Here is a 13,825-nt window from a genome sequence, read left to right as displayed (position 1 = left end):
GGTGGATTGACCATGCTAAATTGCCCCTTAGTGTCCAAAGATGTGCAGGTTAGGTGGATTGGCCATGCTAAATTGCCCCTTAGTGTCCAAAGATGTGCAGGTTAGGTGGATTGGCCATGCTAAATTGTCCCTTAGTGTCCAAAGATGTGCAGGTTAGGTGGATTGGCCATGCTAAATTGCCCCTTAGTGTCCAAAGATGTACAGGTTAGGTGGATTGGCCATGCTAAATTGACCCTTAGTGTCCAAAGATGTACAGGTTAGGTGGATTGGCCATGCTAAATTGACCCTTAGTGTCCAAAGATGTACAGGTTAGGTGGATTGGCCATGCTAAATTGACCCTTAGTGTCCAAAGATGTACAGGTTAGGTGGATTGGCCATGCTAAATTGACCCTTAGTGTCCAAAGATGTACAGGTTAGGTGGATTGGCCATGCTAAATTGACCCTTAGTGTCCAAAGATGTGCAGGTTAGGTGGATTGTACAGCAAGAATTCTCACAAAAGCAGAAGTCAACAGCAGTTGGGGGGATTGGAACTGCCTAATGAGATTTCCTTCATTGGCCCTGACCATGTTGGCATCATGCCAACCAAGGCGCGGTGGTATTATCACTAGGCTATTAATCCAGAAACTCAGCTAATGTTCTGGGGGACCCGGGTTCGAATCCCGCCACGGCAGATGGTGGAATTTGAATTCAGTGAAGAAATATCTGGAATTAAGAATCTACTGATGACCCATTGTCGGAAAAACCCATCTGGTTCCCTTTAGGGAAGGAAATCTGCCGTCCTTACCCCGGTCTGGCCTACACGTGACTCCAGAGCCGCAGCAATGGGGTTGACTCTCAACTGCCCTCCAAGGGCAACTGGGGATGGGCAATAAATGCTGGGCCCAGCCAGCGAGGGCCACATCCCACAGATGAGTAAAATAAATCCGACATTTCTTCATTAAGTTTAATATTACTTAAATTTTAACCAAAATGAAAAGGTCCCTTGTCAAATAATTGACTGTCTGTCAGTGAGTAACTGCTGCCTGGGAGCTGGATGAACAACACCAGAAGCTCCTCGTCGCTCTCTGGGATAATTATTCAGTCCAAATGTTGGTTCACTTCCCTTGAGTGACAGTCACTGAGTCCAGCTTTCAATTCCAGATTTTTTTATTCATTGAATTTAAGTTCCACCAGCTGCTGTGGTGGGATTTGAACCTTTGTCCCCCAGAACATTAGCCTGGGAGCCTCTGGTTTACTAGACCGGCCACGTTGCCACTGCACCGCTGTTGCCTCCTAAAGAGGGAAACGAGACAGTCCAATTTGTGCACAGCATGATCCCAGAAACCGCAATGCGGTGATCATAGAATCTCTACAGTGCAGAAGGAGGCCATTCGACCCATCGGGTCTGCAACCATCATCATCCCACCCAGACCCGATCCCCATAACCTGATTTATTTACCCTACCAACCCCCCACCGACACTCAGGGGCAATTTAGCATGGCCAATCCACCCAGCTTTGTGGAGTGTGGGAGGAAACTGGAGCACCCAGAGGAAACCCACGCAGATACGGGGAGAATGTGCAAACTCCACACAGACAGTGACCTGGAATTGAACCCGGGCCCTTGCTGCTGTGAGGCAGCGGTGCTAACCCACTGTGCCACCGTGCCACCCAAATGTGCCAATGTTATCTGAAGGGTAAATATTGGCACTAGGAAGAGTAAGCCAACTTTGATTCCAAGATAGTGCTGGGGGATCTACACGAGGGGAGGGTCAGCTTAACTTGTCATCTGAGAAACAGCTCAGTCAGGGCAGCATTCCCTTGGTACTGATTTGATTTGGCATTGTCACACGTATTATCATACAGTGAAAAGTATTGTTTCTTGCGCACGATACAGACAAAATATACTGTTCATAGAGAAGGAAAGGAGAGAGTGCAGAATGTAGTGTTACAGTCATAGCTAGGGTGTAGAGAAAGATCAACTTAATGCGAGGTAGGTCCATTCAAAAGTCTGACAGCAGCAGGGAAGAAGCTGTTCTTGAGTCGGTCGGTACGTGACCTCAGACTTTTGTATCCTTTTCCCGACAGAAGAAGGTGGAAGAGAGAATGTCCCAGGGGCGTGTGGTGTCCTTAATTTATGCTGGCTGCTTTGCTGATGCAGTGGGAAGTGTAGACAGAGTCAATGAGTGGGTTGTGTAATGGATTGGGCTACATTCACGACCTTTTGTAGTTCCTTGTGGTCTTGGACAGAGCAGGAGCCCAGACCAAGCTGTGATACAGCCGGAAAGGACGCTTTCTGTGCACTGCACTGGAATGCCAGCCTAGATTCTGTACTCAATCTGTGACGTGGGAGGGATTTGAACCTGTAACCCAGCGGTGGACAACCTGGGGGGAGCGGGGACCACCTGCGGCCCATCTGGGTTCTGAGTGCGGCTCCCTCCAGACATTCTGTTGGTCATTGCCGAGGCGCGGGGCTACCACATTCTGCCCGATTTCCATCAGGGTAGTTTTTTTCCCTGTGACTGAAGTGATTAAAACAACAGTGAGTGAAGTGTGTACTGACTGTGAGAGCCATGCGCTCCCTCGGTGTCCCAAGTGTCAGTGTTTTTACCATTTGGAGTTGATGAGAATTCGATAAATGATTAAACATTTTCTTTAACTCTTTCTGAAATGTTCGACGGAAGAGAGTATTTCCCGGATGTGTGGGGGGTCCTTGATTATGCTGGCTGTTTTTCCCGAGGCAGCGGGAAGTGTAGACGGAGTCAGTGGAAAAGTTTATTTATTAGTCACACAAGTAGTCACACAGTAACACTGAGATGAAGTTATTGTGAAAATCCCCTAATCGCCACACTCCTGTTCTGAGGGAGAATTTAGCACGGCCAATCTGCCTAACCAGCATAACTTTGGACTGTGGGAGGAAACGCAGACACAGGGAGAATGTACAGACTCCACAGAGACAGTGACCCAAGCCGGGAATCGAACCTCAGTCCCTGGTGCTGTGAGACAGCAGTGCCAACCACTGTGCCATCACACCACCTGGGATGGGGGGTGTGGAGCTGGTTTGTGTGATGGACTATGTTCACGACCCTTTGTAGTTTCTTGTGGTCTTGGGCAGAGCAGGAGCCCATACCAAGTTGTGATACATCTGGAAAGGATCCTTTCTATTGTGCATCTGTAAAAATTGGTGAGAGTCGTAGCTGACATGCCAAATTTCCTTAATCTCCTGAGAAAGTAGAGGCGTTTCTGGGCTTTCTTAACGATAATGTCAGCATGAGGGGGACCAGGACAGGTTGTTGGCGATCTGAAGCTCTCGACCCTTTCTACTCGGTCCCCATCTGATTGGGGCTCAAGGAAGAAGCATCTAATCAGGCAGGGTCAATGTGTCACCTAGAAATGTGACAGAAAGTGCAGGATAAGCACTTGCTGTAGGTATGCCAGAAGTTAATATATCACTCAGATTCCTTTGCCAAGAAGGTAACATGTTAATCTTCCATTATCTTGAACTGTCTCGTGGTTTAGATTAGAAACTTGTCTTGTGTCACATGCAGTGAGGGAGGAATTACACCCGGCAAGATTCTGCTGACACTCAATATTCATAAGCCACGGTTGTGGAAACAATGGTGGTGTAGGTGTATTCATAGAATCCCTATAGTGCAGAAGGAGGCCATTCGGCCCATTGGGCCTGCACCGACCACAGTCCCACCCAGCTCAATCCCCATAACCACACGCAGTTACTCTGTTTATCGCCCTAATGCTTTGGGGCAATTTAGCATGGCCAATCCACCTAACCTGCACATCTTTGGACAGTAAGGGACAATTTAGCATGGCCAATCCACCTAACCTGTACATCTTTGGACAGTAAGGGGCAATTTAGCATGGCCAATCCACCTAACCTGCACATCTTTGGACACTAAGGGGCAATTTAGCATGGCCAATCCACCTAACCTGCACATCTTTGGACACTAAGGGGCAATTTAGCATGGCCAATCCACCTAACCTGCACATCTTTGGACACTAAGGGGCAATTTAGCATGGCCAATCCACCTAACCTGCACATCTTTGGACACTAAGGGGCAATTTAGCATGGCCAATCCCCCTAACCTGCACATCTTTGGACACTAAGGGGCAATTTAGCATGGCCAATCCCCCTAACCTGCACATCTTTGGACCCTAAGGGGCAATTTAGCATGGCCAATCCACCTAACCTGCACATCTTTGGACACTAAGGGGCAATTTAGCATGGCCAATCCACCTAACCTGCACATCTTTGGACACTAAGGGGCAATTTAGCATGGCCAATCCCCCTAACCTGCACATCTTTGGACCCTAAGGGGCAATTTAGCATGGCCAATCCACCTAACCTGCACATCTTTGGACCCTAAGGGGCAATTTAGCATGGCCAATCCCCCTAACCTGCACATCTTTGGACCCTAAGGGGCAATTTAGCATGGCCAATCCACCTAACCTGCACATCTTTGGACCCTAAGGGGCAATTTAGCATGGCCAATCCACCTAACCTGCACATCTTTGGACACTAAGGGGCAATTTAGCATGGCCAATCCCCCTAACCTGCACATCTTTGGACTGTGGGAGGAAACCGGAGCACCCGATGTAAACCCATACAGGAAAACAAGCAAACTCCAAACAGCCAGTGATCCAAGGCCGGAATCAAACCCGGGTCCCTGGCACTATGAGGCAGCAGTGCCACCCTAATTGTCACTGGACTAGTAATCCAAAGGCTTGGGTTCGAATCCTGCCATAGCAGATGGTAAAATTTTATTTTGATAGTTGCCCCTTAGTGTCTGGAAATGTGTAGGTTAGGGGGATTAGAACAAGAACAAAGAACAAAGAAAATTCAGCAGGCCCTTCAGCCCTCCAAACCTGCACCGACTTAACTAAAACCCCCTACCCTTCTGGGGACCATATCCCTCTATTCCCATCCTATTCATGTATGTGTCAAGACGGCCCTTAAAAGTCACTACCGTATCTGCTTCCACTGCCTCCCCCGGCAGCGAGTTCCAGGCACCCACTGCTCTGTGTAAAAAATCTGCCTCGTACATCTCCTTTAAACCTTGCCCCTCGCACCTTAAACCTGTGTCCCCTAGTAATTGACTCTTACACCCTGGGAAAAAGCTTCTGACTATCCACTCTGTCCACGCCTCTCATAATCTTGTAGACTTCTATCAGGTCTCCCCTCAACCTCTGTCGTTCCAATGAAAACAAACCAAGTTTCTCCAACCTCTCCTCATAGTTAATGCCCTCCAGACCAGGGCAACATCCTGGTAAATCTTTTCTGTAACCTTTCCAAAGCCTCCACATCCTTCTGGTAGTGTGGTGACCAGAATTGAACACTATATTCCAAGTGCAGCCTAACTAAGGTTCTATAAAGCTGCAACATGACTTGCCAATTTTTAAACTCAATGCCCAGGCTGATGAAGGCAAGCATGCTGTATGCCTTCTTGACGACCTTCTCCACCTGCGTTGCCACTTTCAGTGACCTGTGTACCTGTACACCCAGATCCCTCTGCCTATCAATACTTTTAAGGGTTCTGCCATTTACTGCGTATTTCCCATCTGTATTAGACCTTCCAAAATACGTTACCTCACATTTGTCCAGATTAAACTCCATCTGCCACCTCTCCACCCAAGTCTCCAACTGATCTATATCCTGCTGTATACTCTGATGGTCCCCATCGCTATCCGCAAATCCACCAATCTTTGTGTCATCCGCAAACTTACTAATCAAACCAGTTACATTTTCCTCCAAATCATTTATATATATTACAAACAGCAAAGGTCCCAGCACTGATCCCTGAGGAACATCACTTGTCACAGCCCTCCATTCAGAAACACTCCCTTCCACTGCTACCCTCTGGATTAGCGGGCAGATACCCTCTGGATTGGCAGGGCGTTACAGGGATAGGACCTGGGTAGGATGCTCTGTCAGATAGTAGATTTAGACTTGGTGGGCCTAATGGCCTCCTTCTGCACTGTAGGGATTCGGTGATTCTCAGACGGTGGTATTGTGGGCGAATAATCCAGTGACCCAGGATAGCACTGGGCTAAACACGGACTCAAATCCCACCACGGCATTGAGTGGACTTTAAATTCAATGAATAAAATCTGGAATTGAAATCTAGTCTCAGTGACGGCGACCGTGAAACTATCGTCGATTGTCGCAAAAACCCATCTGGTTCCCTCATGTCCCCATTAGGGAAGGAAACCTTACCCAGTCTGGCCTACTTGAGACTCCAGAACCCTTCTGGTTAAAGCTTCTGGTTAAACCCTTCTGGCCGAGCGAGACACTCAGTTCAAGGGGCAATTAGGGACGGGCAACAACTGGTGGCACGGTCAGCAACGCCCACATTGAGTTGGGTCAAATTTGAAAGCTAGTGCTTTGCCCTTTAAGGGACAGATGTGGTGAGTGTCTCTTTAAGCACAACTGAGCAAAGTAACGTGTCTTGTCCTTAAAGGGACAATCGCCACACACAATAAAGGTCATTTGCCCCAACAAGTTTTGAAGCACCAAGCCTTCTCCACCTCACTCTATCCACAAGAATTGTTGCAATGGCTTCAATTATACTACGTTAACAGCAGGTCTATGTTAACAATTGTAATGATCTCAGTGAGGCCCACGGGGCTGGGCCTCCTGGAGTATGAGCTCCCTGATTGAACAGGCAATCATTACCCACAGTCAGGGAGTCTCACCTGCGTGTATACATAGAGTGTCAGGGCTTCCGAAATTTGACCTCGTATCCGAAGAACTCTTTAGAGTGGGTGACAATGGCAGCACGGTGGTTAGCACTGCTGCCTCACAGTGCCAGGGACCTGGGTTCGATTCCCGGCTTGGGTCACTGTCTGCGTGGAGACTGCGCGTTCTCCCCCGTGTCTGTGTGGGTTTCCTCCCACAAAGATGTGGAACAGACCGCTGGGTCAGCATGGACGGGCACAAGTACTTCACGAGAGCCAACCACACAAACTACAAAAAAACCATTTGCCTCCATAGAAACAGAAAGGGCTGGAAAAACTCAACAGATCTGGCTTTTGATTTATTTTTATCATGTGTATTGGTATACAGTGAAAAGTATTGTTTCTTGCGCGCTATACAGACAAAGCATACCGTTCATAGAGAAGGAAAGGAGAGAGTGCAGAATGTAGTGTTACAGTCATAGCGAGGGTGCAGAGAAAGATCAACTTAATGCGAGGTAGGTCCATTCAAAAGTCTGACAGCAGCAGGGAAGAAGCTGTCCTTGAGTCGGTTGGTGCGTGACCTCAGACTTTTGTATCTTTTTTCCAAAGGAAGAAGGTGGAAGAGAGAATGTCCGGGGTGTGTGGGGTCCTTAATTATACCAGCTGCTTTCCCGAGGCAGTGGGGAGTGTAGACAGAGTCAGTGGATGGGAGGCTGGTTTGCGTGATGGATTGGGCTACATTCACGACCCTTTGTAGTCCCTTGCGGTCTTGGGCAGTTTTTGTGGTTTCTTGCCATTTTGGTCAGAGCAGTATCCGGGGTCTGGAGTCACATATAGGCTGGACCAGGTAAGGACAGCAGATTCCTGGGTTTCATTTACAATCCTTTTGTAGTTCCTTGCGGTCTTGGAAAGAGCAGGAGCCCAGACCAAGCTGTGATACAACCAGAAAGGACGCTTTCTATGGAGCATCAGTAAAAGCTGGTGAGAGTCATAGTGGACATGCTGAATTTTTTTCGCCAGCATCGTTGGAGAGAAAACCAAGGTCAGGGTTCACCTCCCAGCATCGCCCCCCACCCTCCGCCCCCACCAGCTCGTGTCTGGTCTTCCGACAGTGGAGTTGGAACGCCATTGGACACTGCCGGGATCGGGATGTCATTGGCGTTGATCACCAGCTGGGATACCTGCCGCTGGGATCACCTTGGGCGGGACTGGAAAATCCCACGGCGGAAGGAGCCGGAAAGTCCCGGCCGGAGTTAATGTTTCAGGAATGCTGACTCTCTCTCTGCCAGCCTTTCCTGTTTTTGAACCAGAATTATAGGGAGTGGGATAGCTTGATCCTGGGTTTGGACATAGCTAGGCAACAGCATCGAGGGCCAAAGGGCCTGTACTGTGCTGTTCTATATTCTCTATGTTCCGCCGCATTTTTGTTTTTATTTCAGTGGATCCAAAATCTTATACCCCAGTGATGACCCTCACAGTGGAGCAAGCTACCACGGGAAGTAGTCACAGAGTTTTCCAGCACACAAAGAGGCCCTTCGGCCCAGCGTGTCTGTGCTGGCCATTAAGCCCCTAAAGACAGGGATATCCCCATATTCCGGCACAAAGTCCGTATAACCTTGTGTGCTAGGGCATTTCAAGTGGTCATCTAAATGTGAGGGTTGCTGCCTCTACCACCCTTTCACAGAAAATCATAGAAACCCTACAGTACAGAAAGAGGCCATTTGGCCCATCGAGTCTGTACCGACCACAATTCCACACAGGCCCTATTCCCTTATCCCTTTCGTCATCAGTAGATTCTTAATTCCAGATTTTTTCTTTTTAAAAATTGAACTCAAATTTCCATCAACTGCGGGATTCGAACCCAGGTCCCCAGGACATTAGCTGGTTAATAGTCTAGAGGTAATACCACTCAGCCATCGGCTCCCTCTTAGTAATACTACTTGGCTCCCCCTTAGTAGATGCTCACACACAAGTAGAGCAGAGGCAGGAGAGAATGGGAGAGTCATCGTTAATGACCTTCCGTTGATGCAGAGCAGTTGGAAAGAATTCAGAGTGCCTTCCACATCCTTTATTTATGTCTGCTTCCATCGATTGTTTCCTCGCTATTTTTGGTAGCTTTACATTTGCAATTTTAGGCATCCCATTGCATTCAGTCTTTGTTTCAGACTGATTCTATCACACAGCCCGTGACTCAGCCAGTCCCTCTGACGCTGCAATTTCTCATAAATTTATTTCAAATGTGCCGGGGAGGAAAGGCTCTTCCGTAAGCTAGAATGAGAGTTGGCAACCATTGCAAGTTCGCATGCAAATAGACCATTAAAATCACAGGATCCCTATAGTGTGGAACGAGGCCAGCACTGACTCTCCAACAGATCATCTTACCCAGGTTTCCCAACCTATTCCTGTAGCCCTGCACATTTATCCCATTAATTCTCCAAACCTACACAACTTTGAACCCTAAGGGGCAATTTGGCATGGCCAATCCACCTAACCTGCACATCTTTGGACACTAAGGGGAAATTTCGTGTGGCCAAGCTGGAGGAAAGGGAAAGGAATTTTCCCTGGATTCCCAGTCAATAATCCCCCCAGTCGACATCACTGAAACCTGATCACAATCAGCTAAGAAACTACATCTCGGTCTCAAGTCTAAACCTGGCATCCATTTAGCTTCCACTGTGCCCCCTTGGCAGAACAACGTAAGCAACCAGGAGAAAGGACAGGCCATTTGGCCCATCAAGAGGCATGGTGGCACAGTGTCTCACAGCACCAGGGTCACGGTTTGATTCTGGTCTTGAGTCACCATGTGTGTATGTGTCTGTGTGGAGCCTGCACATTCTCCCTGTGTCTGCATGGGTTTCCTCTGGGTGCTCCAGTTTCTTCCCACAGTCCAAAGTTGTCAGCATTGGGTGGATTGGCCATGCTAAATTGCCCCTTAGTGTCCAAAGATGTGCAGGTTAGGTGGATTGGCCATGCTAAATTGCCCCTTAGTGTCCAAAGATGTGTAGGTTGGGTGGATTGGCCATGCTAAATTGCCCCTTAGTGTCCAAAGATGTGCAGGTTAGGTGGATTGGCCATGCTAAATTACCCCTTAGTGTCCAAAGATGTGTAGGTTGGGTGGATTGGCCATGCTAAATTACCCCTTAGTGTCCAAAGATGTGCAGATTAGGTGGATTGGCCATGCTAAATTGTCCCTTAGTGTCCAAAGATGTGCGGATTAGGTGGATTGGCCATGCTAAATTGCCCCTTAGTGTCCAAAGATGTGCGGATTAGGTGGATTGGCCATGCTAAATTGCCCCTCAGTATCAGGGGGATTAGCAGGGTAAATGTGTGGGGTTACTGGGTGGGATTGGTATTGGTGCAGTTTCAATGGACTGTAGGGATTCTATGATTCTACGCTATTCATTGGATTTTCTTGCTGGCTCCTACAATGACTAGATTTCAGTGGCTGTAAACGCATTGAGATATCTGGGGGACGTGCAGGGCTCTATATAAATGCAGGTCTCTATTTTGGGAGTGAGAGGGTCAAACATCAGCCTGAATTTTCCCAGCCCGCCCGCTGCAGGAATCGGAGCGGGTGAGGGGCGGAGCGTGGAAAGATTGATGGACCTCAAGCGGGAATTTTAATGGTTTTTGGGATGAGCGAGGCCACCCATTGGGTCTCCGAGTTAGATTAGTACAGCCACGGTTTTGTTAACTGTCTTGCAAAGGCTTGTTTCCAAGGCCATAATTTTCCAATTCCCATAGGATTGGTTGCTCTGGCTTCTAGAATCTTCTCATGCTTTGGCCGGACACTGAAGGGATTTGCGCCAAATACAGATTCCTTTGTGGGCCTAACCTCCTTGGCAATTGGACCCTCCTCAAAGTGGACAGATATCGGCGGAGAATTCCACTTTCTCCCCTGTTCGCCATCACTGTTATCTTCTCTTGATTTTTGTCCTCTTGAGCCAGCATTCATTGCCCATCCCCAATTGCCCCTTGAACTCAGAGTCTTGCCTGGCCATTCCAGAGACCGTGCGAGGGCGTGCTGTGTGTCTGTAGGCTGAGGACTGCGATAAAACTCTATTTCTCTCAGGGTGGTATGGTGGCACGGTGGTTAGTGCTGCTGCCTCACAGCGCCAGGGTTCAATCCTGGCCTTGGGTCACTGTCTGTGCGGTTTGCATGTTCTCCCCGTGTCTGCACGGGTTTCTTCTGGGCAGACAGGTTTCCTCCAACAGTCCAAAAGATGTTCAGGTGAGATGGATTGGCCATGTCAAATTGCCCCTTAGTATCCACAGACATGCAGGTTAGGTGGATTAGCCATGCTAAATTGTCCCTTAGTGTCCAAAGACGTGTAGGTTAGATGGATTGGCCATGCTAAATTGTCCCTTAGTGTCCAAAGATGTGTAGGTTAGATGGATTGGCCATGCTAAATTGTCCCTTAGTGTCCAAAGACGTGTAGGTTAGATGGATTGGCCATGCTAAATTGTCCCTTAGTGTCCAAAGACGTGTAGGTTAGATGGATTGGCCATGCTAAATTGTCCCTTAGTGTCCAAAGACGTGTAGGTTAGATGGATTGGCCATGCTAAATTGTCCCTTAGTGTCCAAAGACGTGTAGGTTAGATGGATTGGCCATGCTAAATTGTCCCTTAGTGTCCAAAGATGTGTAGGTTAGGTGGATTGGCCATGCTAAATGTTGATGTAGACAGGGGCATGTTCTCCTTTACGCTTCCTGAAGTCGATGACAATCTCCTTCGTTTTGTTGACGTTGTGGGAGAGATTATTGTTGCCGCACCAGTTCACCAGATTCTCTATCTCATTCCTGTACTCTGTCTCATCGTTGTTTGAGATCCGACCCACTACAGTGGCGTCATCAGCAAACTGGTGGCACGGTGGCACAGTGGTTAGCACTGCTGCCTCACAGTGCCAGGGACCCAGGTTCGATTCCTGGAGTTTGCACATTCTCCCCATGTCTGCGTGGGTTTGCTTTGGGTGCTCCAGTTTCCTCCCACAATCCAAAAACGTGGCAGGATTGGCCATGCTAAATTGTTCCTTAATGTTGGGGGGGTGCAAGCAGGGTTAGTACATGGGGTTATTGGGATAGGACCTGAGTGGGAATGTGGTCGGTGCAGGCTCGATGGACCAAATGGCCTTCTTCGGCAACGTAGCGATGCTATGAATTTGAAAATTGAGTTGGAGGGGAATTTGGCCACACAGTCACAGGTGTATAAGGAGCATAGCAGGGGGCTGAGAACACAGCCTTGTGGGGCACCGGTGTTGAGGATGATTGAGGAGGAGTTGTTGCCTATCCTTACTGATCCTAACTGTGGGTTAGGAAGTTCAGGAGGGAGGTGCCGGGCCCCTGTTTGGAGATGAGTTTCGTGGGAAGAATGGTGTTGAAGGCTGAGCTGTAGCCAATAAATAGGAGTTTGATGTACGTGTCCTTGTTATCTAGGTGTTGACTGGACTGGCACAGAGAGGAAGTTTCCATTCTACATTGCAACAATGACCCCATAACCACATTGGCTGTGAAGCAGTTTGGCACCTCTAGTGGTCGCTGTATAAATGCAGGACCATCTCATGAGGGTAGAACACAATTTGAGTCCATAAATGTAACATGGTTATTAATAGATCCCAGTGAAGAAAGGCTTCAGTTAAGGATGTGGATCCCCCTACCACAGCTAGTGGTTGAGGCCAAATTATTTTTATTTTGCGGGTTTTCCCCATCCTAATTGCCCCGAGTGTCTCGCTCGGCCATTTCAGAGGGGCAGTTAAAAGTCAACCACATCACTATGACTCTGGAGTCACATGTAGGCCAGACCGGGTAAGGACAGCAGATTTCCTTTTCTAAGTGAAGATTTCCAACAATGGTCTTACGGTCATTTTATATTCCAGATGTTTATTGAGATCAAACTTCACGATCTGCCATGGTGGGATTTGAACCCAAACACTCAGAGCTGGGGCTCTGGGTTACGGGTCCAATGACAATACCACTACTCTGACGCGCCCCCTCATGGAACCAGAGAATCCCTACATTGAAGAAGGAGGGCATTTGAGTCTGTTCTAATTCGCAAAAAAAAGGGTCTCAGCTAAGCTCTCCCCTCAACCTTATCCCGGTAACCCCATATATTTAGCATGGCCAGTCCTCCTAACCTGCACATCTTTGGATACAAAGGGGGAATTTAGCATGGCCAATCCACCTAACCTGCACAAAAAGTAGGGAGGTCTTGCTGCAACTGTACAGGGCACTGGTGAGGCCGCAGCTGGAGTAATGTGTGCAGTTTTGGTCACTGCACTTACGCAAGGATATTTTGGCCTTGGAGGGAGTGCAGAGGAGGTTTACTAGGCTGATACCGGAGATGAGGGGGTTGGACTATGAGGAGAGGCTGAATAGACTGGGTTTGTACTCGTTGGAGTTTAGAAGGATGAGGTAGGATCTTATAAAGACATATAAGATAATGAACGGGATGGATAGGGTAGAGGTAGAGAGATTCTTCCCGCTCAGAAAGGACAGCAGGACTAGAGGGCACAGCCTCAAGATAAGGGGGGTGCAGTTTAGAACAGAGTTGAGGAGGAACTTCTTCATTCAAAGGGTGGTGAACCTGTGGAATTCTCTGCCCGTTGTAGTGATGGAGGCTACCTCGCTAAATATATTTAAGTCACGGGTAGATAGGTTTTTCGTAGACAAGGGAATTAAGGGGAGAAAGCGGGAAAGTGGAACAGATCCACTTCAGATCAGCCATGATCTTATTGAATGGCGGGGCAGGCTCGAAGGGCTAGATGGCCTACTCCTGCTCCTATTTCTTATGTTCTTATGTTCACATCTTTGGACACTAAGGGGCAATTTAGCATGGGCAATCCACCTAATCTGCACATCTTTGGACATTTGAACTGTGTCCCCAGTACAATGTGGAGTATTACACAGGGTGTATCAGACAGAAACAGCTCATTCGGCCCACTTGGTCTATGCTGATGCTTGTACTGCACATTACCCATACAAACATACAGATTAGGAGCAGGAGTAGGCCACCCAGCCCATCACGCCTGCTCTGTCATTCAGTAAGATAATCCTACATCATCTTACGCTTAACTTTCTCCCTCATATCATGAGCCAGCTTCCCCCTAAATGTATTGATACGATGAGTATAGTGGTTAGCACTTCTGCCTTACAGCACCAGGG

At 48.2% G+C, this 13,825-nt stretch overlaps 1 protein-coding gene across 2 annotated transcripts in view; it reads left to right on the top strand.

Annotated features, from left to right (window-relative positions):
- The window catches only part of LOC145362115 (G-protein coupled receptor 4-like), a 59,036-nt gene that overhangs the window by 40,058 nt on the left and 5,153 nt on the right, over positions 1-13,825 (top strand). The window contains exon 2 of one of the 2 annotated variants that reach the window (XR_013889941.1): positions 12,101-12,163. The exons of the other annotated variant lie outside the window; for it this stretch is intronic. The gene's annotated coding sequence lies outside the window, so the exon portion shown is untranslated. Of the gene's footprint in view, positions 1-12,100; positions 12,164-13,825 lie in introns of those variants that run through there. 2 annotated transcript variants of the gene reach the window in all.

This window comes from Carcharhinus amblyrhynchos, unplaced genomic scaffold (genome assembly GCF_965287045.1).
Source record: "Carcharhinus amblyrhynchos unplaced genomic scaffold, sCarAmb.v2.hapA scaffold_37, whole genome shotgun sequence".
Taxonomy (NCBI): Eukaryota; Metazoa; Chordata; class Chondrichthyes; order Carcharhiniformes; family Carcharhinidae; genus Carcharhinus; species Carcharhinus amblyrhynchos.
The sequence above is the reverse complement of the archived record's forward strand: the minus strand, read 5'-3'. Positions and strand labels throughout refer to the sequence as shown.